General features: G+C 46.9%; 1 protein-coding gene across 2 annotated transcripts in view; it reads right to left on the bottom strand.

Annotated features, from left to right (window-relative positions):
• The window catches only part of KIAA0513 (KIAA0513 ortholog), a 300,297-nt gene extending 293,435 nt beyond the window's left edge, over positions 1–6,862 (bottom strand). For both annotated transcript variants that reach the window (XM_086945834.1, XM_086945833.1), the window contains exon 1: positions 6,816–6,862. The gene's annotated coding sequence lies outside the window, so the exon portion shown is untranslated. The remainder of the gene's footprint in view (positions 1–6,815) is intronic.
• Between the last annotated feature and the right edge of the window lie 17,181 nt (positions 6,863–24,043).

Here is a 24,043-nt window from a genome sequence, read left to right as displayed (position 1 = left end):
GAGTCCTAACAATATTGGTCATATTTAAGCTTGTCTCATTTGATAACACATATAAACTACGGGGACTCGGACTAGCTTTCTAGTCCTCTCTCTCTCTCTCTCTTGATACGCGTGTACTAAGAGGTCACCATCAGGGGCAGCAAAACCTCCAGGATAACTGGCAAGCAGGGCCACTAGAATTATTCACGGAAGGAGCACCAAATTATGCGGCAGTGTTGACTAAATTATGTAAAAAGAAAGGGAAATTAAGAGGCACAATGTGATAATACTATTGCTTCATCACTTTGTAATTTTTACACATGGTAATATTGTCTGGGGAAAGAATTCACCGTATTATTACCATTTTAACAACCAAATAAAGAGAAAAGCACCAGAAAGTTGGCCAATTAATTTTTGCAATGGGGCTTAATCGGCACGCAAACAGACGTTGCCATGTTTTTTTAGTAACTTCTTAATAATCTGAGCTAGTATCATTTTTTTTTGTTAAAATCTGCAGACTTTGCAGCAGATTTAGCATTATGTGGCAAATGCATCAAATCCATAATTAGGCGAAAAAAGCTGCGGCTGCAGGAAGGCATAATTCCAGTGGCCCTGCTGGTAAACTAACCAACACAAAGGCAAAGCCAAGATACAACGAGGTAGAATGTATGGATTTGTACCAAGAACTAAATCACAGAGTAAACTAGTGAAAGCTTCACAGTTTAAACATTCAATAAGTATATACAAAAAAAAAAAATCACATATACAAGGAGTTAAATCATGCTACCGTAAAACTCAAGTAGCGATATGAACGTTAATATGATGGGACAATCAAACCACTTTAAAAAACATCTTCAGTCTGTGGTACTTAATTTATAAAATAATAAGTTCAGGTGCACAAAATGCTGCTCAGAGGCCCACGGCCAGTGCTATTAAATATCAGCGCACCGAATACCAAGGCTGGTAGTCCTGAATCCATCTCATACCTCTTTAATCCACTATCTGATAATCCCTCCCCTTTAATCTCACTCTTTCAGGTTCCTGCTTTCTTCCTTGGTGAGGGATTTTTCATCTTTCTCTTCCACCTGCTTTAACCTTTGTGTGTTTCTCCCTCTCTGAAAATGTCTGATGAAGAATCGTAAGTGCCCCCCCAGAAAAAAGTGAGTGTTGGTGCCTTCCACCGGGTCAAATTAAGCACTGCGACTCCTCTGATACTCATATAAAAATTGAGCCTTCTTTAGCTCGCCAGACTCCTCCTCTGGACAGCAAGATCACAAAACTGAGAGAAGGCTAAAGAAGTGGGCGGGAATGCACATATACTACAGAAACAAGCTTCATTTAAGTAAATCACAGCAGCAGCGTAATTTCAAGAAAATATGGGACAACTTCAAAAACTCCATCCGCCCATTGTAGGTTAAATTAGAGAGAATAGGTTCTTCCTTAATTGGAAAGCACTTTAAAACGGGTTGTTCTTGGCAGCAAGATGCTTCATGATGGAGCAGGACAGGGGGCAGAGGTTGTCCCAATCCGGTGGCGGAAGGTTTACAAATGGCCATTTACAGGGGTGGTATTTCAATTCTTCTGAGCAGGACAGAGATGAAGGGGTTATAAAATTAGTGGTACATACCAGCGCGTTGTGAGATATTTAACCACAGCGACATCAAGCAACATGAAAGGACCCTCAAATTAAAGTAATACTCTGCTCTGATAAGTAGTGCTAACCATGCACATCAAGAGATTTCCAGCACTGGTGGAGCAAGTAATTGACTGTGAAAACTTTTGAAATAGGAGTACAATTAACCAAGCGAGCTCCATTTAAATCTGTGAGGGAGGGTGCAATATGATCAGTGTTGAAACACACCTGTAAAACGTGTAACTCCTTCTGGGCAGGCGGAAGGGCAACTGACTGAACCAAAGGGGACCCATCTCCTCTTTGTAAGGTATTTCTCCGCAGAAACTTTAAGCAGCGAGCAAGGAAGCAAGTACCCCCAAATGACAGAAATGCTCTATTCAGGTTAGAATCGAGATCCGTGGCGACGTGTCACAGGATCTCCAGCACTTGCAAGTACTCGACTATTACAACTATGAAAAGTCAGTCTACTAAATGATCAACTGCACCCACCACAATGCTTTGGGAGGGAATGGGCGCAACATGGTCGTCGTGAAAACACTAGTGAATGTTACCATGGATCTGAAAGCAGGAATAAATAAGGGCATGTACAATTCAAACTCTTGCTAGTGAAAATGTGAACTTTTTTTTTAACACTTTCGGCTCTGTGGACCTTTTCGCGTTACAGCATAATTAGTTTTATAATTAAAACTATTTGATAAAACAAGACTAAAACAACAGTAACAAAACTGCAAAATACTAAGAACCAAGCATACATTTTACAAAATGTAACAGAAAATAGCCTGCACCTCTCAAAATGGAAACTCTAAAGGCCAACAAACCTTTTTCCTCTGGGTGAATGCTCGGGACTATGCACAATGTATACAATACTCTCTGAAGGGAATGGCTAAGTCAAACAATATGTAGTGCGCATCTACGGCCTGTGGTCCTAGCATCTTTTGGGGATGTCCACAGGCCGGCTGTGCTGTTACACAATACACCAAAGAGTACCTAGGAGTCAAAAACAGATGGGTCATTCACTGTGGACAACAAACTTGATACCATACAAATAACACAAGTGGGAACACACAGTACAGACCTTAGTGTGATAATAGCCGAGTTAAGACTCAAGGGCATAGGGAAAAATTCCCATCAGAAGCCACACTGTACTGCCCTCTTTCGCATCATTTGGGTTCTCCTTGCCCAGGAGACAAAACAAAGCGGCCGGTCAGTTGTTACCGTGACCGTTTGTAAATGACAAAAAAAACGTGTTGTTGGAGGGAAGTGTGATTGGAATTACCAGTGTATATATGGCAACTGAAACAAGCATTGGAAATGCAATAGGTCTCGCATTAGAAAAGTTGGAGCTATTGGTCTTGTAAATGACAAATATTTTATTTATTTGTTGGTTTTTAAAATAGCTAAATTGATATCTTTGTCATTTACAATGCCAATAGTTATAACTTTTGCGAATGTGACACCTATAGCATTTGGAATGCAACATGTTTTGTATTTACGTGACATAGATGGCAGCTCTGGTCGTTAGGCCACATCTCTAGAGAGCAGGAGATACCAATATTAGAATGGTTTAAAAGCAAGCTTTTCAAAATACAGGTTTGTAGAGACCTGCACCCCCAGCGAGATACGTATAGTGCACGGGTACAGATTAACATCGTATGCACACTGGTTACTTGGGTCTCTCCGAGCGGTCTACAAATTTGCAACCTCCTGCACCTTAAAAACCGAAGCCCAGGTGAATTAAACCACAAAACTGCACTGCTGACGGGGTTATAGGACGTCTAAAACCACAAGGGCACAGCGTGTCCTGCTGGCAACCTGCAAGGGAGGGAAGCGGAGGTTCAAATGTGGCGCCACCAGCTTGGAGCTCTGAACTTCAGAAATCAGGTAGACGCTGTTCAAGAATTCACGAACCTTCTACTTCATACCGTGACTATTTCTGGAAGGAATCAATTGGAGGACGCAAGCCTCAAACGATATCAGATCCGTATGGCTATGTGTCTTTATTTATGAATAAAGCATTTCTACAACAAACGGGAACGTGGCGTTACGCCAGAATGGTCACATGAGCATTCATCTGCAAGGTTTGAACATGACACCTAAAACGATCGGGTAATCTCCCTATTGGTTGTCATAAAAACAGAGAAAAGGAAAACGATAGTGTGGTTTCCTGGAACCGTAAAAGGGAAACTGGTTGTCACCAGAGAAAATGAAACCGAAAAACCCTCACTCGAGTTTCAGTATTAATCTCCTCTTTGGGAAATACACTAAACCTTGGAACTGCCCCTTAAAAAATATTATCCGAGTTTCTGACGATACGTGATGCTCCGCTTCACAAAACGTGGGCCGCCAGGAGCTGTTACACACCCAAAACACGTCCAAGCCAGCCAATCGGAGAGGCTGCACGGAGCCTATGGCAAGAGGGGGCGGGACCAACATTCAGACAGGCGCCTTGTTGAAACGGCCAGGGGCTGCTAAAAATAGACACCTTTTATGGCCACTGTGTGTAGGGAAACCATGACCAGTGCTCCACTAGTCTGAACGTGCCATTTACTCACACACAAAAACGAGAAATACTGAGTGCAAGGCTGTACCAAGGCTCAAGCCAGGATTCCCAGCCAGGGACACGATTTACATGGGAACAGTGCTGGGCGTTGACTCTTGAATCCAGAGCAGCAGCCCGATTTCCTTCCTTCATAATACAAGCTGTTCTCCAAGTATGCGGCTTTTTTCGGGAGGATTGAGCAGATTGCGGAATAAACGGAATGAATGAACGGTTTGTTAGTTGCCCCTGACAACGTTGCGACACTAAAGATATAGACCTTAGTCTAGGAGACCTGTAAACGGCCGCATGCATGTTCGTCCTGTCATAAATTCCCCTGTGCTAAGGCATACACAGTGACACAAACACGTAAACCAGTCCAAACAGCTGGGCAACCAACGAGCATCGACAAGACTGGCACCAAACACAAAAATATATAAAAATAGGTTATCAGCTATTCTACAGAGTTCATAAAGCGATCGAAAGAGAAAGCCAATCACAACAAAAGCCCCTGCTTTAAACTTGTGCTTCATGTCTAGACTAAAAAGCCAAATAAATAAGTGAAAGTTTCTTAAGTTACTCACAAGTGCATTGTAAACTTGAATCGCGAACGTTTCTTACCCCAATTGGCAGCATGTAGTCCTTAAAATAATGTTTCCAACATACAACATTGCATTTGCTCCTTAACATTAGGGCAATACACAACGACGTATCTGTCAAACCCAAACCAGCACAGGATACTACTGGTGAGAAAAACAAGAAAACAGAACAAGACGGAGGGAAGGAAGATAAGGGGAGGGGGGAGGAGAAATGCGACACGGCGGGCAGGGGAGGGGGCAGAGCGGGGAGAGGTGCGACAGGCAGGCAGGGGAGGAGAGTAGGAGGAGGAGGGGGGAGGAGAGTAGGAGGAGGAGGGGGGAGGAGAGTAGGGGAGGCACGGCCTAGCGGCCGTGCAATCAAGAAGTGAGGGGGCGGAGCTGGGGGAGGCTGTGACAGAGAGTGTAGGCAAGGCAGGCGGCTGGGGGCATGTGCACGCGCTTTTAAGCTCAATGCGCATGCGCATTGAGCTTAAATTTCTCGTGCACTGCAAGGAATCGCCACGATTCCTTGCAAGTTGGTTAAAGAGTGGATAAGCCCCCATAGTCTCGCATGCGCATCGACAGGCGAGACCTAAAAAGCAGTGTAAAGTGAGAAAAGTGAGTGGTGAGAGGTATTAAAATTGGATGAGCTGGGTAGAAGTGAGTAATTTATTAATATCTCCCAGTCCTCCAAATCTAAAAGGCAAGTGCAAACACGGATTTGAAAATATATCCGCGATCAGTAGTGGTCAACATGTTTCTGCATATATAAGAAAAGAGTTTCATGCATTCTTCAGGACCCGTTGTTAATAAACTACTGCTTTTTGTGAAAGAATTGATAAAAGATATCACCTGAAATGTCCAGGTCGTGTGCTCAACCACGTACCATTAGTGGTGGTTAAGGCGCTTCACCCCACCTGGCTGCGGCTCAGGTATAAGGAGCACCGCTCTCTCCGTCGGTGTCTCCCGGCAGTCGTCCGAACTGTCTGGGGGGCTCATTCATCAACTCACAGAATAACTTTTTACTAAACGCTGGTGTCATGAAGAATCATTCAGATTTCACTGCTTACAAAACCTATCTACATGAGTAGAAGGAGGTGGACTTTATTGTAACAACAGAAAAAGATGGCACTCAAGAAAAATAGTGAGAAATAAATGTATGTGGGATCCCATGCAAAGCTAATACAACATTAGGGCAGACATTGAAATAGAAACAATAAGAAGTCAGAAAGTGGGTATTTAGCATTGAGATTAGAATTGGTACCTAAGGAGGAGAAGGAGACAGACAATGACGGAATATGGAACACTGTTACTACTGAGCATCAGCTATAATCTCTCCGAGAGCAGATGCGACTTGGCCTTTATCTAGAATACCACTGCTTAATCTGTGCAGGTGGTACTCTCTGGGGGCAATAGCAGCTGTGGCCCGTCCTAATGGGCGAAGGGCCACGCCCCCTCACCTTTTGCCCAAAAAAGAAGAGTGTCTGTCAGGGTGAACAAAGGTCAGTCTGACAGACAGTCTTCTTGCTCAGGTCAGGCAGCCAGAAGTTAGACATGCGCAGGCTCCTGGCTGCCTGAGGTGAACTATTCCAGGCTGAAGATGTCACAGCTCTCCTGGGCATAATCTCTTCAGCCTGGCAATGCACCTTAAGGCCACCCCCCCCTCATGACGAGTGGAAGCGTCACCAATTGCCTCGGACAGTTTTGCTTCAGTTCTAAGCTCTGGAGTGCCCAGGGCCGAGTGTCAATCACGGACATCTCGTCACTGGGTGGGTTGTGGTCAGCAACTCTCATTGATCTCAACCTAATCTGTGACGAGTAGGGATTGCTGCCTTGGATTGCTGCCTTCCCTCATTGGCTGACTTTATCAGCCAATGAGGGAAGGCGGCAGTACCAACCCTCCTGGGACCTCCGAGGCAGAGTTGTGCAGTTTTTTAAATCTTGGTATTGAGCAATACTGGAAACGGGTGCCCCCGAAAAACTTTGGGCCTATGCACATATATATTTATTTTTTTACAAAGTAAGCGCTATAGAAGTTCGGTTTATAACCACCCAAAAAAGCAACAACAAGAGAATTCAAAATACTCACAGTTTGAGGAAGGAACATCTGTGGACAACTTCAATAGCTTACACTGCAAAGAAATGAAACGACACAGATTTAACAGAATGCTTAGTAGACAATTTCACAAAGCAAGCATTATCCAGGCATCACTCATAAAGGTGGTGGTGTTCAACTAAATCCCTTGCAGATAATAAGGCATATAAACAAATGCTTGCTAACCAGAGAAGCGTGTACATACCAGATTATTAACAAGGTTGATCACGCCGGCAATTCTGCCAAAGAACTATTCAAGGTTCATAATGAATTCACCAAGCCGCATGCCTGTACATCTACTATTCCAGCCTCACAAGGCCTGTGTGACTCTTTTGCTGATCACTTTGAAGGGAAAGTTAATACCACCTATCAGAACTTTCCTAACTTATACCCGTAAGTTGAAGATTCTTCCACCTATCATTTGCCACTGGCTAATCTCACTCATCACTGGAGAGGTTTGCGACTATCTCCCACGAACAAGTGCAGGAGATGCTAGCAAAAGGTAAATCTGGCTCTTCCTTGGACGCTTCCATCACGTCTCATTTTAATCTATCATTAGACTCTGCAATATTGCCGCTGGCTTGCAAATCCGCTCAGGTCTTACCTTTTCTAAAGTAAACGATCACAGATCCCGAAGAACTTGCAAACTACAGGCCCATTGCCCTCCTCCCCCTTTTGGGCAAGTTTCATAAGGGTCTTGTTAATAAACAGCTTAAGTCCTACTTGGAGGAACATGGTATACTAGACCCTTCTCAATCTAGTTTGAGAGCCTTCCATAGTACGGAAACCGCATTGGTGGCAGTAGTTGAATCTACTACACTTTCACTGGATGCTCGCACTCTGGGTATGCTGGTATTACTCGATCTATCAGCAGGTTTTGAAGCAGTCTCCCATTCTATTCTGGGCCGTAGGTACAAGAGTCTGGTATCTATGGTAATCGCCTTGTATTGGTTATAGACTTTTTGAAAAACAGGACCCAGACGATCAGACTGGATTCTTTCAAATCTCGAACTAAGGGGCCAATTAGGATTGCGGTGATTCTGCATCCTCCGGGCTGGCGGAAGCCACCGCCGGCCCGGAGGATTCGGAATCACCGCAGCAGTGCCTCCAAAGACACCCCGCCAGATTAGGATGGCTGGGGGGTCATCGGCGGACGGGAAAACCGTCCGCCGCTTTTCCGCCGCGGTCGCCTTCCAACCGTGGCGGAAAAGCTCTAATATGGTAGCGGTGTCTATCAGACACCGCCAGCCATATTAGGATGGGGCAGGAAACATGCTTTTCCACGGCGGCTTTTCCGCCGTGGAAAAGCATGTGGTCTTTTCAGTTTGGGGGCCCGTTGCGGGCCCCCAGGGTGTCAGGGGGTGGGGGGGTGCACATGCCTGCATTTAAATGAACAAAGCGGAAGACACCGCGCGGTGCCTGCCGCTTTGTGCATGTAAATGCAATACATGCATTTTTAACCTTGCGGCGGGTGCTGCTTCAAGCAGCACCCGCCGCAAGGTTAAAGATACGGGATGTGACCGCCAGGGTGGCGGTCACATCCTAATTTGCATGGAGGGACCGCCCATGCGGACGGTCCCTCTACCTCGGGGTGGCGGACGGACGCAGGTCCGTCTGCCATCCTAATGACCCCCTATGTCAGTAAACAAGGGGGTACCTGAGGATTCTTCCATGAGCCCCACTTTGTTTAACATCCATGTGATCCCACTTGCTCAGATTGTCAAATCCTGTGTCTTTAATACCTCATCCTATGTGGAATATACCCAACTAATCGTATCATTTGGGTAGGACTTTGAAAACATTCAAATACGAGTTATCGACTGCATGAGGAAAACATTTGCTTGGATGACAAGCAACTATCTACAGCTTAATGGGGACAAGACTGAGATTCGGCTGTTTGCAAATGCAAAGGCATTATGGTTGGCAGATTGGTTGCCACAAGAGCTGGGCCCTACCCCCTTTTCTAAGGGAGCAGTCAAAAACCTCAGTATCATGGGGAATGATAGCCTTTCTAAGAAAGAACATGTTCGGTTTGGCTGTGGCACTTGTTTTGCCACTATGCGTCTGCTCAAAAAAGTGTTCCAATGGCTCCGCTTGCGGGCCAAGAAAACACTAATACAAACCCTGATCATGAGTCACCTTAACTATGGAAATGCACTGTTGGTAGCAGTCAACGAAGACCTTATTTATAAACTACAGGCTGTACAAAACACTGCAGCACATTTGGCTTTTAATCTTCCTCCTGGGACTCCTTGGGTTTCCTCATTAAAACTCTTCATTGGCTACTTGTCAGAAAGCAGTCCCATTTCAAACTCCTCTGTCTCTCTCACAAGTCTCTGGCAGGCAATGGCCCAATCTACTTACGAAGGAAGCTCATCCTTTACTGTCCCAGCAGAAACCTTAGATCTACGGCTAAAGCTCTGCTCAGTTCCCGCTGTATCCGTACTTCAAGACATAGCAGTAGGTCTTTTTCCCATCTTGCGCGCCCCCATCACTGGAATAAAGTGCCTATATTATTTTATTTGCTCCTGTACGAATTTTGACAGATTCATAAAAACTTTGGAAGGCCTGGTTATTTTAATTTTGTTGTCTTGTCCTGACTCTGGGAGAGCTCCGAGATACCTTCGGGAGTAAATCGCTTGCGCTATACCAAGTTTCCATAACATAACACTTCATACCACACATAACCTGCACTAATGCAAGATAAGTCCACGACTTAAGTACTCAAAAAGGCAGGACAAACGAGGAACCTCAGGAGCACCAAAACTCTTCTTCTCATTTCACCGAAAACTCGCAAACAAAAAACCCAGTCTCGCTCCTTCTCTGAAAATGCGCCCAAAATTTGGAACTCCATACCAGTCCACATCAGGACTAATCCCTCTTTCGTAAACTTCAAAAGCCAGCTCAAAGACCTCTTCCTCAACCGATCTCATCTGAAGGGAGAGATACCTCACAATGTGACAGAGCCCCTCCACCAAAGGAACACTGCCATGCGCAGAACTTCGACACTGCAATAAGAAGGCTTTCCATCGCCTGTTTTTTGTTTGACTCGTTCCCAAGACGGCCGGAACAAGATTCGACACAAGACAACGCTGCTTAATGTAATACTGTATAACTGATTTCTTCACGATATATGTTGTGAAGCGCTCTGATAGCTTCGGGGCTGGCTAGTGCCACATAAAACTTACATCAATAAATAAATCTTACCCTATGGGTGCACTGCTCAATATATTAAAGGTCAGATGTGACTCAGCAACCATCTATGAGGCAGGCATCTGGGTAACGCAAAAGCCAGTGCAATTGCAGGAAATACATTTATAGTAACTGCTACGATTACTCAGGCCTGTACCAGAATCTACATGTCACAAAAAAATTGGTGTCACCCATGTGAGAGACATTGTTCTGTTATCCCCACTTATGCTATGGGTCTCCATTTGGAATCGACAGGTAGCAACTTTGGTCAAAGTGGTCATTAGTGGCCGTCTGAGGTTAGACAAGGCAGGTAACATCCAGTGGCTGCAATACATCAAAAAACAATTTCAATTGATAGGGAGACAAGAAGTTTTCAACAACCCCAAAAGTATTTCAAGGCAAATGAATGCTATCTATGGTCAATAAGGAATGGATGGGCCATACGCTGAGAAAAAGGGAGGAGGGGGGAGAGTGGCAGGTGGTCAGTCAGGGTAAGCTGGTAACGGCCAGATACATTGAATCGTATTTGCTCACTACTCCTAGTTCATACCAGTATTATTTAGTGACATTTCATCTCAATATGTCTCATTTGCTGGTTGCCTACTCCTCGACAGCCAGCCGTGACCAGGATCTCATAGCGTGCCCATGCAACTCGAACTCTGTTCAGTCGCACTTACACTTTTTCATTTTTTGTGGTTTGTATGACAAGTTCAGGAAGGCTTCACTTGTTTCTCTGCTCAGGAGCCTAAATATCAAACAATGCAAACCTGCTCTGTTATACTTACAATTACAGACATGGTGTGTCATACAGTCTGCAGCTACATTGCGTCTTCTGTCAAGCTACGTAAGATCGTGGGGAAATAACAGCTTTTATGTCTTTACTATTTTTTTTACTATCTTATAACCACATCCAGGTGTCATATTTTTCACTGCATATGCACTTTTGAACGTAAACACTGTATATACCACCTACATAGGGCCCAAACAACTATTACAAATAGAAATGGAGTGACAAACAATTTATAGGCATAATGCAGCATCTTCTAAGCCCAGTATGAAGTGGGGCTATAAAAGCCCCAAGGCCTTTTAGCCTAAGAATAGTTTTCTACGATTTGTATATCAATGTCACTTTATGATTTTATTAGCACTTTCCTTGGCTTGCACAGGATGCATTTTGATTGCACACGCACTTTTTTGAAATTATGGATTGTACATACTAGCTTATTGAATCTTAAATATGTCGTCACTGTGCCGACTGTTTATCTGCAAAAAATGTTATGGTTTTTATTTGATTTAATCTTGGGTTTTAACTGTAAATAATAATAATCGATAGAGACGGTTTCTGACTATAACATGTACAGTGAGGGACTGACTGCTCTATCTTCTTGACATCATATGTTTATAATTTGTATTATCTTTTATTGCTTTTTTAACCGAATAAAGAATATTATCTATCTTATGATGTCTAGTGTCTGACACAGAAACTAGGAATTTTGTGATAAAAATGTTTGAGACATATCATCCTTTTGTTTACAGTATTTTTTTTCATTAACTTCCACCTACGTTTAAGTTTGTGCAATAATGAGCATACATATTTATGGTCTGGCTCGACAGCACAGCTGTTGCCAGACAATTTTATGAGCATCGCCAGGAGAGGGGCTTTGGCTCCACCCACAGGTTGGGAACCAGGAGTACCTGTTTTGATTGAGAAGTAGTTGTGTGCTTCCAGAAAATAGTGCTTGTCCTTCACACAGCTGTGTTCATTTTATTTATCCACATGCCTGAGCTTGAACTTTTAGGGGGACATGGATGCCATTGCAATGATATTAAATACTAGATCATTTATGGCATTTCTCTCAAACAGCAGCACAGATGGAAGGGGGCAGTCAACGCACTTGGGTTTTTAGTTCTGGCTTGACAGTACATTCATAAGCCAAACCTATTGGCATGGTCAATGCTCGTTACTTGAAATGACTCCAGCAAAGCTGTTAAATGTTATGCTCCTGGGGGGCAGAGAAGGCTGCTCTTCTTCCCAGAGTCATTGTTTGAGCATGTGCTGGGTAATCTGTCTCAGATATGCCAGTTTTCCCAACTTCCTAAGCAAAGTTTGTTAAGACTTCTTATTCCTGCCTTTCACTCAAAAATTTAGAAAGCTGCTTTGACAGTCTCAGCATCAACAGGTTCATCAAATCTAAGCTCAGAGGGAAGGGTGGACACATGAAGACACCTGCAGACTACAACTAATGGACCTGTGCAGATAACCAATGTATACCTATTCCTCTGCCCAGCTCCCTAAAATAGCTATTTTGTGGGATTAGATTAGCAACCAGAGTACTTACAAGTAGTCAGAGGACAGACTGCAGTTTCTATTCCCATGGGCTTGTGGGAGATCATGATATGATGGAAGATGTCTCCTTTGGTGTAGACTTTACTTTATCAATGCTAGCCTCACATATGTGGAGAAGTGTGGCTCACCGGTTAGAGGCGGCAGACCCAGAAGCAGAGGTCGGCCCGGGACCAGGGTTCAATTCCCGACGCGCCAGGGTACGGAACCAATGTCAGTGGGCGCGATAAATCTTGCCTCGGTGCCTCTCTAACCATGGGTCCCACGCTGCAACTCTGGGCAATAGCTTGCTTAATCTCCACAACGACCCCCTCGCTGCCGGGGATGCCTGGCTTCACCTTGGGGATGCCCAATAGGGACCATCTCACAGGGAAAGCCAGGACGGGTTCCCCAGCGGTACACAGCGCCAAGAAACCCCAGGGTGAATGTGCGCTCTACAAATTCATACTAACATAACATAACATATCAGGCTACGAACTGGATGGTCTGGAAATGCCCCACTTTCAAAACAGATTCTTCCTCTCTGGTCAGAGATATGATATTATCCAACAGCAACTAAAGCATTAGCATGTAAAGTCAGGAGGGAAATTCGGGGACAGAACACAGCTGGAATAAAACATTTCCTCTACTGCATAAATCTTTGTAGCATCTCTCAAGGCAAATCCAATTCACAATCGATAAATTAAACAACAGGAGTGATGCAGTGTTGAAGGCAATGAATTGTGGACAACTCAGTAACATTTGTATGCTTTTGCCAATGGCAAGTGTCATGATCAACAGTGTTATCTCAGATGTATGGGAAATGGAGGGAGTAAGAAGATATGGTGCCCCCGGGCTCCATTACCATTTTCCCTAGTAGTTGCTCACTTGGCCGATCGGTTGCGCAATGAACCGTGTGAAAGATTAATAGAAATTTAGGGCCATAGGCATGTGGCGCTGCTGTATGCTGACAACCTAAAAGTATACCTAACAAAACCATTGGTATCACTAGAAATCTTGGTGAGACTGATAGGAGCTACTCAGGCATCAGTCTGGGCTGAAGAGTAAGAAACACAACTCACAGATACTCTTGATGGGAGTCCTTGGCTGAGCAGAGGCTGGGGCACTATTGGAGTTTGGAAGGTCCTGCTTGTATGGCTCATTCTGCCACCTTGGCATCATGTCACACAGACCAATAATAGATTACATTAAGTACTAATGAAATCCTAAATGTCAATAAAACATCATAAGACCTTTGGATAGCCATACTGATTTCCCTGGCCAGGAGTGACAATAACCAAGATGTTCGTGTTTCCAAGATGTTTCTATGTTCCAGAGCGTCATGCATTCAGTCCTGTGGAAGAACTTCAAGGATGCAAAGATTGCTTTACGAGTCCTGGTATGGACACGCCGCAGCACCAATGTGAAGAAGGTCCATGGGTCCTTGAATTAGAGACTTACTACTTAGCTGCCCGACTGCAATTTGCTGCTGGCTGGACCGAGGCCACAATAAGTATAGATAGTAAACTGCTCGAAGGCCAACTGCCAGGAGCTGAGCTGCAGGCTACTCTTGCCCATACTGGAGATGTGAATAACACATGCCCTGCCAGGTCAAGGTGATGAGGCCAGGCTGGACATTATTCTGACCCAGTTTTATTGCACACAGCAGGTACCGCTTTGGATAGTACCAGAGTTTGGCAGATTAGAAGATAAAATGAACTAGACAGCATAAAAACAAGGGGTATGGGGAAAGTATTACAGAAGGAAACTACTAGGAACACAGGTGTTGTTATCCACCCAGAATGGTACAATCAGATTCTTTTAACCGATAGCAAACAGTTCATACTGTGCTACTGCACTCTTAGAGTAAGTAGCCAGGCAGATTTGAGGAACAGTACAAGTGCCCCTGTGCTTTACACAAACTAACCCCAGGTATTGGTCACAGCCCACCAGGGCAGAGGGGTGCTCATTAGTCCCTACACAGCTCTTTGCATAAATATGCCTAAGCAGCCACTGCTGGTGGAACTAAAATAGAAGCTGGATTGAGGGACTGATTACACAGCTAGAGAATACCCTTCTAAAGCTACATCAGGTCTCCTATATGGCTAGATCTCACCTCACCCACTAGAGCATACTAGACAGAACATACGTAACCCACAATGCTACGTAAACTAGCCCCTATAAGAGACAGGAGCGGCCCAAAGCGCAAACAGAGGGGTGGTACTTTCTTCTAATCAACATACTGCTGTCCTCCTTTATTGTCTTATTGGGGTGCAGTACGATGACGATTTAATGGGCGCCTTCGTGTAGATATGTATAGCTGCCTCCTAAAATATAAGTGTAAGGAATCCCTGTCAGTAGGGTTCAACTCAGAAGACCATTCTACAGCTGAAGCTTCTGCTGGCGATCAGGCGGATTGCAATATGCTGTACGGCCCTAGGGTGGAGGACTGGATAAAAGATCTACAGGATGGGATACTAGAGAAGGAGGTTAAGATAAAGCTGACCAGAACCAATAAAAAGGGGAGGGATTATGTAGATATGCTGTGAGAAATAATCCCTTGTGCTCTCAAATGCCTGCCCGGGCCCTGCCATTTTCTAAGGCACAGTCCCACCCTCCATGAAATACAAGACTGACATTGTGAGACAGAGGTTATGTCTGCTCAGGCTGATGGAGAGGAGAGGCCGGCCAGGAGTACGCTACTTCCCTGGGAGCGGGATCCGTGTACAGTGCGCGCACACACTGTGACAGCATGGACCCCTTCAGGGGACAGCCCTTCCGCTGCCTGCTGGGAATTGCTCAGTGGACCATTCAGCATCAACTTCTCAAAGACTCTCTCTCTGAATGCATCTGAAATGTGCAATTGCAGGCAGTCCAGAAAATGTCTGACACAGCGAATGAGAATAACACATTACCAATTTCTCATCTTTTTATAACATCTAGAAAAAAAAGGGACATTTTGGCCATCATGTACTTACTGACCGATTATAGACGAGAAAAATGCCAGTGGGATTCCCAGCATTTGTAAAATTAACCAAGACAGGCATGTTAGTTAGATGAGGAACAGTCCTAAACTGAACAGATGCTTACGGCTGTGGCCACAAGCTGGGCCTAGTTTACAGTGTACCTTTAATGTCTATTAGATTCCCCCCTTTGACAAAAGCTGTGCTAAAAAAACTACACCCTTTAGCATACCGGCATTCATATGTCAGTTAAAGGCGGTCAGGAGTTTGAGCGCCGGCTCCACTTGTCAAACGATTCCTAATGAACAAATTCTTACCTTAAATGGGCTACGCTCACCTGCTCGAAGTCATTGATCCTACAAACATTGTACCATCATTTGATGTTGCTCTTCTTTACCTCATTGTGTGCCCTCCTTCATAGCCCGCTATATACCTGCTTATTGTATTACTCTCTTTAAATCATTTGTCTTGTAATCATACGATTATTCCGGTTTTGTATTCTTACTTGATGTCGATATTGCAATAATGTCCTTCCTTCCATCCTTTTGTAAAGCGCTCGGATATCCTTCGGGATCTTGTTTGCGCTATATAAAACTTTATAAATAAATAATACTAACTCAGTGCTCCGTTCTCTTGTGCCTCTGTGCCAATGAGCAACATCCTGACACAGCAATGGCGACCAGGAGAGTCAGAGGTCTGGCCAAAATGAAGACTGAACCAGCTCTCCTGCTGCTGGATAGGCTGTGGGGGTGAATCTTTCTGAAATTATCAAGACAGCAGGAGTGCTGGTCTACACCTCCATTGACAATCACAGAAGTCCCTTGTGGGGGAGAACAAAGGAAGACAACCCTCACCGGACAGAAAATCTACGCTGCAGAGGAGGGAAGGGTTGACACTTGCCCCAAAAGTGCCCCCCGACTGCTAAGATTCCTTAACCGAGGGATTGTTGGCCTATGCTTAATGTAGGTCCCATACGGTAACACCACGAAGGAAAGGAGGGCAGCAGCTGAGCTTAACTCCCACTTCTGTACCAGAAAAGACAGAGCACACAGATGAAAGAGATTGTCCTTGAGAGTGCAGTCCATTCTTTACTCTGCGTCAAATCATCCGGAAAGAAGAACCATGTCAAGGTTGCCGACCAGGCATGATCAGACCTGGAGACAGGTCTTCAGGAGCTAATGCAGTAGGACCGCAACACAGTAACAAATAAACCTCTTGCGATCCACTAAACAGAAACAAGGAAATGTTGGCAAAGGACTAACAGGAGACCAAAGGAGAAGCAGCCTGCATGTGCTCCTGAGTTTGCATCCATAGCTTCCCAAAGTAACCATCCATACAGCCATCGATGGTTCCTTACAAACAAGGGAATCCATGCAAAGACAAACCAATGATACTTGGACAGGCTGAATATGTGGATTATTTAGAACAGATGGTTGATCCATCACCAGCACTGCCCTGGCAAGTCAGTTCACAAGCCACTGACCTTTACAACATTGAACAGTTAAAAGTGTTACTCGCATTAACTCATATGCCTTCCCTCTCACAGTAGTTCACAGTAAACTGCTTCCATTCCAACTGTAACAAAACCAGGAAAGTGTGATAAACTGGTGATAATGAAACTTTAATACTTCCATTCGAAGGTGTATTGCAGTTACCATCTGGAACATCCTTGGCACAGTTGATCTCCGCAGGAACAGCGGGACTATTACAACAGACTTGTCCACTCCAGTAGTGTGCTTCTGCAATACTCAGCATAACATAACAAGGATCCAAGAGTATGAGAATTTCACATGAATCACTTTGCAATGTCTCATTTGACTTCAGTGGTCCAGCAGTGACCCACATGGAGCTCCTGTACAGCCAACATTCAGTCGTGTGGTGCTACATCAAAGTCACACCAACATGTGATAGATGTTCTGAAGAATGCAAGATTCTTAGAAAGCCCTGATGAAGACTCAAAAAACTCTGCCGACATGTTTCCAGGTCCTTCAACAGAAGTCTTCAAAAATTTAGCATCTCAAATAGTGCTGCATCATATACAAATTTGACTCCATTTCTGATGCATGATTTGAGTTGTTGAGCACAGACCATGAACTGTGACAATCAATCAATCAAAGCATTTATATAGCGCACTACTCACCCGGAGGGTCTCAGGGCGCTCGGGGAGGGGGAACCGCTACTGCTCGAACAGCCAGGTCTTGAGCTGCTTCCTGAAGGCGAGGTGGTCCTGGGTCAGGCGGAGGTGGGTCGGGAGGGAGTTCCATGGCTTGGCGGCGAGGTAGGAGAAGGACCGTCCCCCTGTGGTGGCTCTTCGGATGCGGGGGACGGCGGCGAGGGCGTGGCCGGTCGATCGAAGCTGGCGTTTGGGAGCGTAGAAGTTGAGGCGGCTGTTGAGGTATCCTGGTCCTTGGTTGTGTAGGGCTTTGTGAGCGTGGGTGAGGAGACGGAAGGTGATTCTCTTGTTGACCGGGAGCCAGTGCAGGTCTCTCAGGTGTTACGGAGATGTGGCTGTGACGGGGGATGTCCAGGATGAGTCGTGCTGAGGCGTTCTGGATCCGTTGAAGTCTCTTCTGGAGTTTGGCGGTGGTTCCTGCGTAGAGGGAGTTGCCGTAGTCCAGACGGCTGGTGACGAGGGCCTGGGTGACCGTCTTCCTGGTCTCGGTGGGGATCCACCGGAAGATCTTACGTAGCATGCGCAGGATGTTGAAGCACGACGAGGAGACGGCGTTGACTTGTCTGGTCATGGAGAGGGAGGAGTCCAGGATGAAGCCTAGGTTGCGTGCGTGGTCTGTTGGTTTGGGTGCGCTGCCTAGGGCGGGGGGCCACCAGGAGTCGTCCCAGGCGGAGGGTGAGGATACCAGGATGAGGACTTCCGTCTTGTCCGAGTTCAGTTTCAGGCGACTGTTCTTCATCCATTTGGCTACCTCTTTCATCCCTTCGTGAAGGTTGGCTCTGGCGGTGGCGGGGTCGTTGGTGAGGGAGAGGATCAGCTGGGTGTCGTCGGCGTAGGAGATGATGTTGAGGTTGTGCTGGCATGCGATGTCTGCGAGGGGGCTCATGTAGACGTTGAAGAGGGTTGGACTGAGCGAGGAGCCTTGAGGAATGCCGCAGATGACTTCGGTAGCTTCAGATCTGAACGGGGGAGGCGAAGTCTGTGTCCTTCCGGCGAGGAAGGAGATGATCCACTCCAGTGTCTTCTCCTGGATTCCGACGTTGCTGAGTCGCTGCACTAGTGTACGGTGGCAGACAGTGTCGAAGGCCGCAGAGAGGTCTAGGAGGATGAGGGCTGCTGTTTCTCCGTTGTCAAGCAGTGCTCGGATGTCATCGGTGGCTGCGATCAAGGCGGTCTAGTTGGCTCGGAAGCCAGACTGCGAGGGGTCGGGGGATCCGTTCGTCTCGAGGAAGGTGGCCAGCTGCTTGTTGACGGTCTTCTCGATGACTTTTGCAGGGAACGGGAGCAGCGAGATGGGGCGGTAGTTCTTGAGGTCGGTGGGGTCGGCTGATGGCTTCTTTAGTAGAGCGCTGAGTTCGGCGTGCTTCCAGCTCTCCGGGAAGGTAGCGGTGTCGAAGGAGGTGTTGATGATGTCCCGCAGGTGGGGTGTGATGACAGCATCGGCCTTGTTGACGACGTGGTGAGGGCAGGGGTCGGTCGGAGATCCGGAGTGGATGGAGTTCATCGTGCGGACGTGTCTTCGGTGCTGATCGGGGTCCAGGCGCGGAGGGTGGTGGTGGGGGGCGGTGGTTCGGTCGTGGCGTGCGTCGGTTGAGTGCTGAAGCTGTTGTGTATGTCCGCGATCTTGTTGTAGAGGTAGGAGGCGAGGGAGTTGCAGAGGTCTTGCGAAGGGGTGATGTCGTTGTTTCCGGCGTTGGGGTTGGAGAGCTCTTTAACGATGTTGAAGAGTTCCTTGCTGTTGTGGGCGTTGTTGTCCAGTCGTTCCTTGAATGCAGTTTTCTTGGTTGCGTGGATGAGTTGGTGGTGTTTTCGGGTGGCGAGCTTGAGGGCAGTCATGTTGTCCGGTGTTGGGTCTCTGCGCCAGGTTCTCTCGAGGGCTCTGCAGTTCTTCTTGGAGCTCTTGAGTTCGTCGGTGAACCATGGGGCTTTCTTGCTGCGGGGTCTGCTAGGCGGGGTCCTCAGGGGGGCGAGGTCGTCAGCGCAGTCGCTGATCCACTTCGTGATGTTGGTGGCCGCTTGGCTGGGGTTCGTTGCGCTGGTGGGTGGGTTCTTGCTGAGGGAAGTCGCGAGCTGGTCGGCTGTGATCTTGTTCCAGCTTCTGCGTGCAACTTGTTGTTGGTGGTGGTGGATCGTGGTCCTTCTGAAGCTGAAGTGGACGCAGCTGTGGTCCGTCCAGTGGAGTCCGGTGGAGTGGCTGAAGGCGATGTCCTTGCTGGATGAGAAGACGGGGTCGAGTGTGTGTCCGGCGTAGTGGGTGGGGGTGGTTACCAGCTGCTTGAGTCCGAGGTTAGCGAGGCTGTCCAGCAGGGTGGTGGTGTTGCGGTCGTTGTTGTTCTCCAGGTGGAAGTTGAGGTCCCCGCGGAGGATGTAGTCAGTGGAGAGGAGGGCGTGCGGGCTGATGAAGTCGGCGATGTCTTCGCTGAATTGTGTGCGTGGTCCTGGGGGTCTGTAGATGAGGGTGCCTCTGAGGGTGGTCTTGGGGTTGATGTGGACCTGGAAGTGAAGGTGTTCGGCGGTTGTCAGAGTGTCGTCGGTGTTGGTCGTGATGCGGATGGTGTTCCTGTGGATGATGGCGATGCCTCCTCCCGTCTGGTTGATGCGGTCCCTTCGGATGATCTTGTAGCCGTCTGGGAGGGCGATGGCGATGTCGGGCGCTGAAGAGGCGTTCATCCAGGTTTCCGTGAGGAAGGCGACGTCTGGTGAAGTAGTGTCGAGCAGGTTCCAGAGCTCGACGGTGTGTCTGTGGACGGAGCGGGTGTTGAGCAGGATGCACTTCAGGTGGCTGCTGCTGTTGCTCATCTTGGTCTTGGTGGGTGCGGGTGTAGTGCAGGTCCAGATGCAGGTGAACTCGCAGGAGCGGCAGCTGAAGGGTCCGTGGGTGCGTCTCGGGGTGGCTCGGTAGCATCCCGGGAATCGGCTGGTGTTGAGTGCGTTGAGGATGGCGGCGTCGTACGTACTGGTGGGCTGGGGTCTGCGAGGGCCAGGGGTTCGGGCGATGGGCGCGGTCCGGGCGCGGTCCAGGCGCGGAGGGGCGCAGACGGGCTAACCTTTGGCGCGCCCGCTGCGCGTCAACGCTGCGCATTGGCCACTCTGCCATATGAGGAGAGTGGGGGGCGGAGCGTGGGAGGAGCAGCTGGGAGGCGGGAACGGGGCGGCGAATGGGTGGGCGACCCAGGGGAGTGGGCGGGGCCGCAGGGGGGCAGCGGCGGGGAGGTGGCGGGAAAACGCGGCAGGGGCTGGCCTCAGCCAGGGGGCCAGGGGACAACGGTTGGCAGAGGCGGGGAAAAAAGCTGGCAACGTCGGGGCAACACAGGCACAGGCAACACAGGCAGAGAAGACAGAAACACACGGAGACACGGCGGAGCTCAGAAGCAGGGGGAGGAAGGAGCAGGCAGCGCAGGCGGGGCACAACCAGGAGCAGCGGCCGGGGACCAGGGGCACCGCTGCGGGCAGCGGCCGCACACGCCTGGAACCAGGGGCACAGCAACGGGCAGTGGCGACACTTGGCGGCAGCGGGGGCACACTCTACTCACACCAGGAGGAGTGAGCTCGGTGCGTGGGGTGACCGGCCCAGAGGGTCAGTGGTCACTCAGGTCAGTCAGTCAGGATGCATGACCCCCACACTCCCCAGGCATTATCCTGCTGCTTGTGCTGCAGTAGACCTGTAGCGGTTACCACATCCTTGACACGTTCACAAACGGTTTTCATACCCTTTATCACTAGACATGTTAAATCCTGAAGATGAGTGACAATGTCCTTTTGCAGCTGGCGGAAATCCGCAAACCCCACAATCCTGCAGGTGTTACTATGTGATAAAGACAGACTAATAATTATGTCCTATTGTTTGATTTTCACTGGTTGGACAATATTGTCTCATTTGGGTTTTGCAAGAACGTAAAGTGCATAAGGACATGTTAACATGGGTGGCCAATTTCACAGAGGCAGTCACTCAAGAACACAGCAGCCACCCCCTCAGATGCATCGAAGGACGTGACTAAGTCAAATTAAAAAGAAGTGGGCGCTCATGCCATCCCTCCTTTATGCACACCAAACTGGTAGCCAAGTCTTTTCTACCAACCCGTAACAAATAACAGTTTCTACATTTTATTTATCCTCAGGTTTATCGAGAAAATATTTCTGTAGAAATGTATAATTGACGTAAAATTGTATAATTGTATATATATATATATATATATATATATATATATATATATATATATATATATATATATATGTCACTACACATTAACTGGGATTTCGTTTTAATACCTGCTTAAAGCCCACTAAAGTCTTCGCATTATTGCACATCTACACATATTTTACATGCACTGCTGTTTTGTTATCCTGTGTTGTGCACTGCACATTTTTGCCTAACTGTTCTAGTAGGTGTAACCGTGTTCTGAAGTTAACACAAGGAAGTGAGAACTGCAGAAATGAGTGAAGTCAGATATTGTACTCTAGTATACAGGCGACAAGGCCTTCTTGCATTCTTCCCACGAAAAGAGAGGACACCTGCTGCTTACTGGCGCCTATGTGTAATTTTGTTATGCCCTGTGTTCTTTCCTCCATTTGTTTGCATTGAGAAAAAGTACATAAGTATAGCATTAAAAAGTATGGATTTTAGATTCCTACTTCAATTGAAATAGGGTTGCAGGTCTGGCCCCTGGATATGGTGTTTTACCATTCGTTTACTTTTTATGCTTCCTGGCTATTTTGCATTAAGCATATTAGACTTCTAAGAGCTAATCCAAGTGGCTGTTTTCTCTTACAGATTATTGTTACACTATGTTACAACCAGATATTTCATTTAATAAGGAGGGTGACAGAAAATATCACACTAACCTTTCTGGAGTGGTTACATATTATTGCTTAGAACTCATCCATCTTCATGCAGTTAAAGATCTTGTCAACCTGCCTGCAATTTGTTCTGGTGTCCTGTGAAATGCATTCACTGCGTGCAAATGACGTGGCTGATGCATATGAGCAAACGTTTGCACTAGTGCAGTAAACACAAACCAAAAACAAGTATTTGCAAAAGCGATAGCTCTCGCATTTGGGACCTACTGGCTCTGCCAATGCCTTTTGGCTACGCTGTGCAACATCAGAAAAGAATTAAAATGCATTGGCCAAAAAAAAAAAAAATGTGCAATGACGTGTCCATTGCTGCCTATTGCATCATTCCACTGGCATGCCCATGGGTGATACCATAGGTACACCAGCAGAATGACGTGGAAGCCACCTGCCTTGCTTTTTTTATTGAACGATTCAAGATTGAGGACAACTCTGAAATTGGTAAATAAAACATTTGGAATGTATTTGCATGTAAGAGCAAAATAAACAAGCATTAGCAAAGCCAATAGGTTGTGCCTATGCAAGAGCCACTGACTTTGCCCATCTGTTTTAGCCATGTTGTACACCAGTGAGGCTGCTGTTCAGCATGGCTAAGTGGAGCGGTGTAGAGTGATGCAGAGTCGAGTGGCGTACAGAGCAGTGGCATATAGGAGAGTGAATAAGAGTAGAACAGAGTGGGGCAGAGCGGTGACGTCAAGTGTACTGGTGTACATTGTCAAAGAGGGCAGTGATGTTGAGTGCAATGGGGTAGAGTGCAGTGGAGTAGAGGGTTGCAGAGTACAGTGGCATAGAGTGCAGTGGTGAGGAGTAAAGTGGTGTAGAGTACATCGATGTGTAGAGCACAGTCGCAAAGAGTGCAGTGTTTAGAATAAAGTGCAGGGGCATTGAGTAGAGTGGTCTGGAGTAGAGTTGAGTGGTGTGGCGTAGAGTGGTGCAGAGTGAAGTGGTATAGCGCAGAGTGGAGTGGCGCAGAATGGATTGTTTCAGAGTAGAGTGAAGAGGAATGGAGTGAGGAGCAATAGAATACAGTGGCCTACAGTAGAGTGGTGTAGGGTGCGGTGGCATTGTGTGCAGTGGTGCAGAGTAGACTGGCATAGAGAGCACTGGCATAGAGTAGTACAGAATAGAGTACATTGGTATAGAGTGCAGTGGCATAGGGTGCAGGGTTGCAGAGTAGAGTGGAGTAGTCTGGGCTGGAGTGGTGTAGAGTGTGGTGGTGCAGAGTGCAATGGTACATAGAGTAAAGTGGGGTAGAGTGCATTTGCACATAATAGAGAGGTACTGAGTAGAGAGGTATGGACTGAAGTGGCATAGAGTTGAGTAGTGCAAAGTAGAGTGCAGTGATGCAGTGCAGAGTGGCATAGTGTGGAGTGGCCCAAAAAATGGCCCTGGGCACGAAAATAAAAGTGGCCCTCATTAGCAAAGCATATAGCAAAAAAAGTAGTAATATTAGGGAAATCAACAGTAAAAACCGGCCCACCTTGCCATAAAACTGGCCCACTGATGCTAAAAATCCGGCCCACGCACTGATGTGTCAGATCAGCCCATCAGGCACTGCCTGATTGCCCTTTAGCCCAGACTTACACCGCTACATACTAACCCTTTACTACTCTCCTGCTGAATGGGCATGGCCATGTGCTACACTCTTTCTATGTGTGCCACTTTGATATTTCACAATCTCAGGAGATCAGTCATGCAACACTGACAGCTGCACCCCCAC

This window comes from Lissotriton vulgaris, chromosome 12 (assembly GCF_964263255.1).
Source record: "Lissotriton vulgaris chromosome 12, aLisVul1.2, whole genome shotgun sequence".
Taxonomy (NCBI): Eukaryota; Metazoa; Chordata; class Amphibia; order Caudata; family Salamandridae; genus Lissotriton; species Lissotriton vulgaris.
The sequence above is the reverse complement of the archived record's forward strand: the minus strand, read 5'-3'. Positions and strand labels throughout refer to the sequence as shown.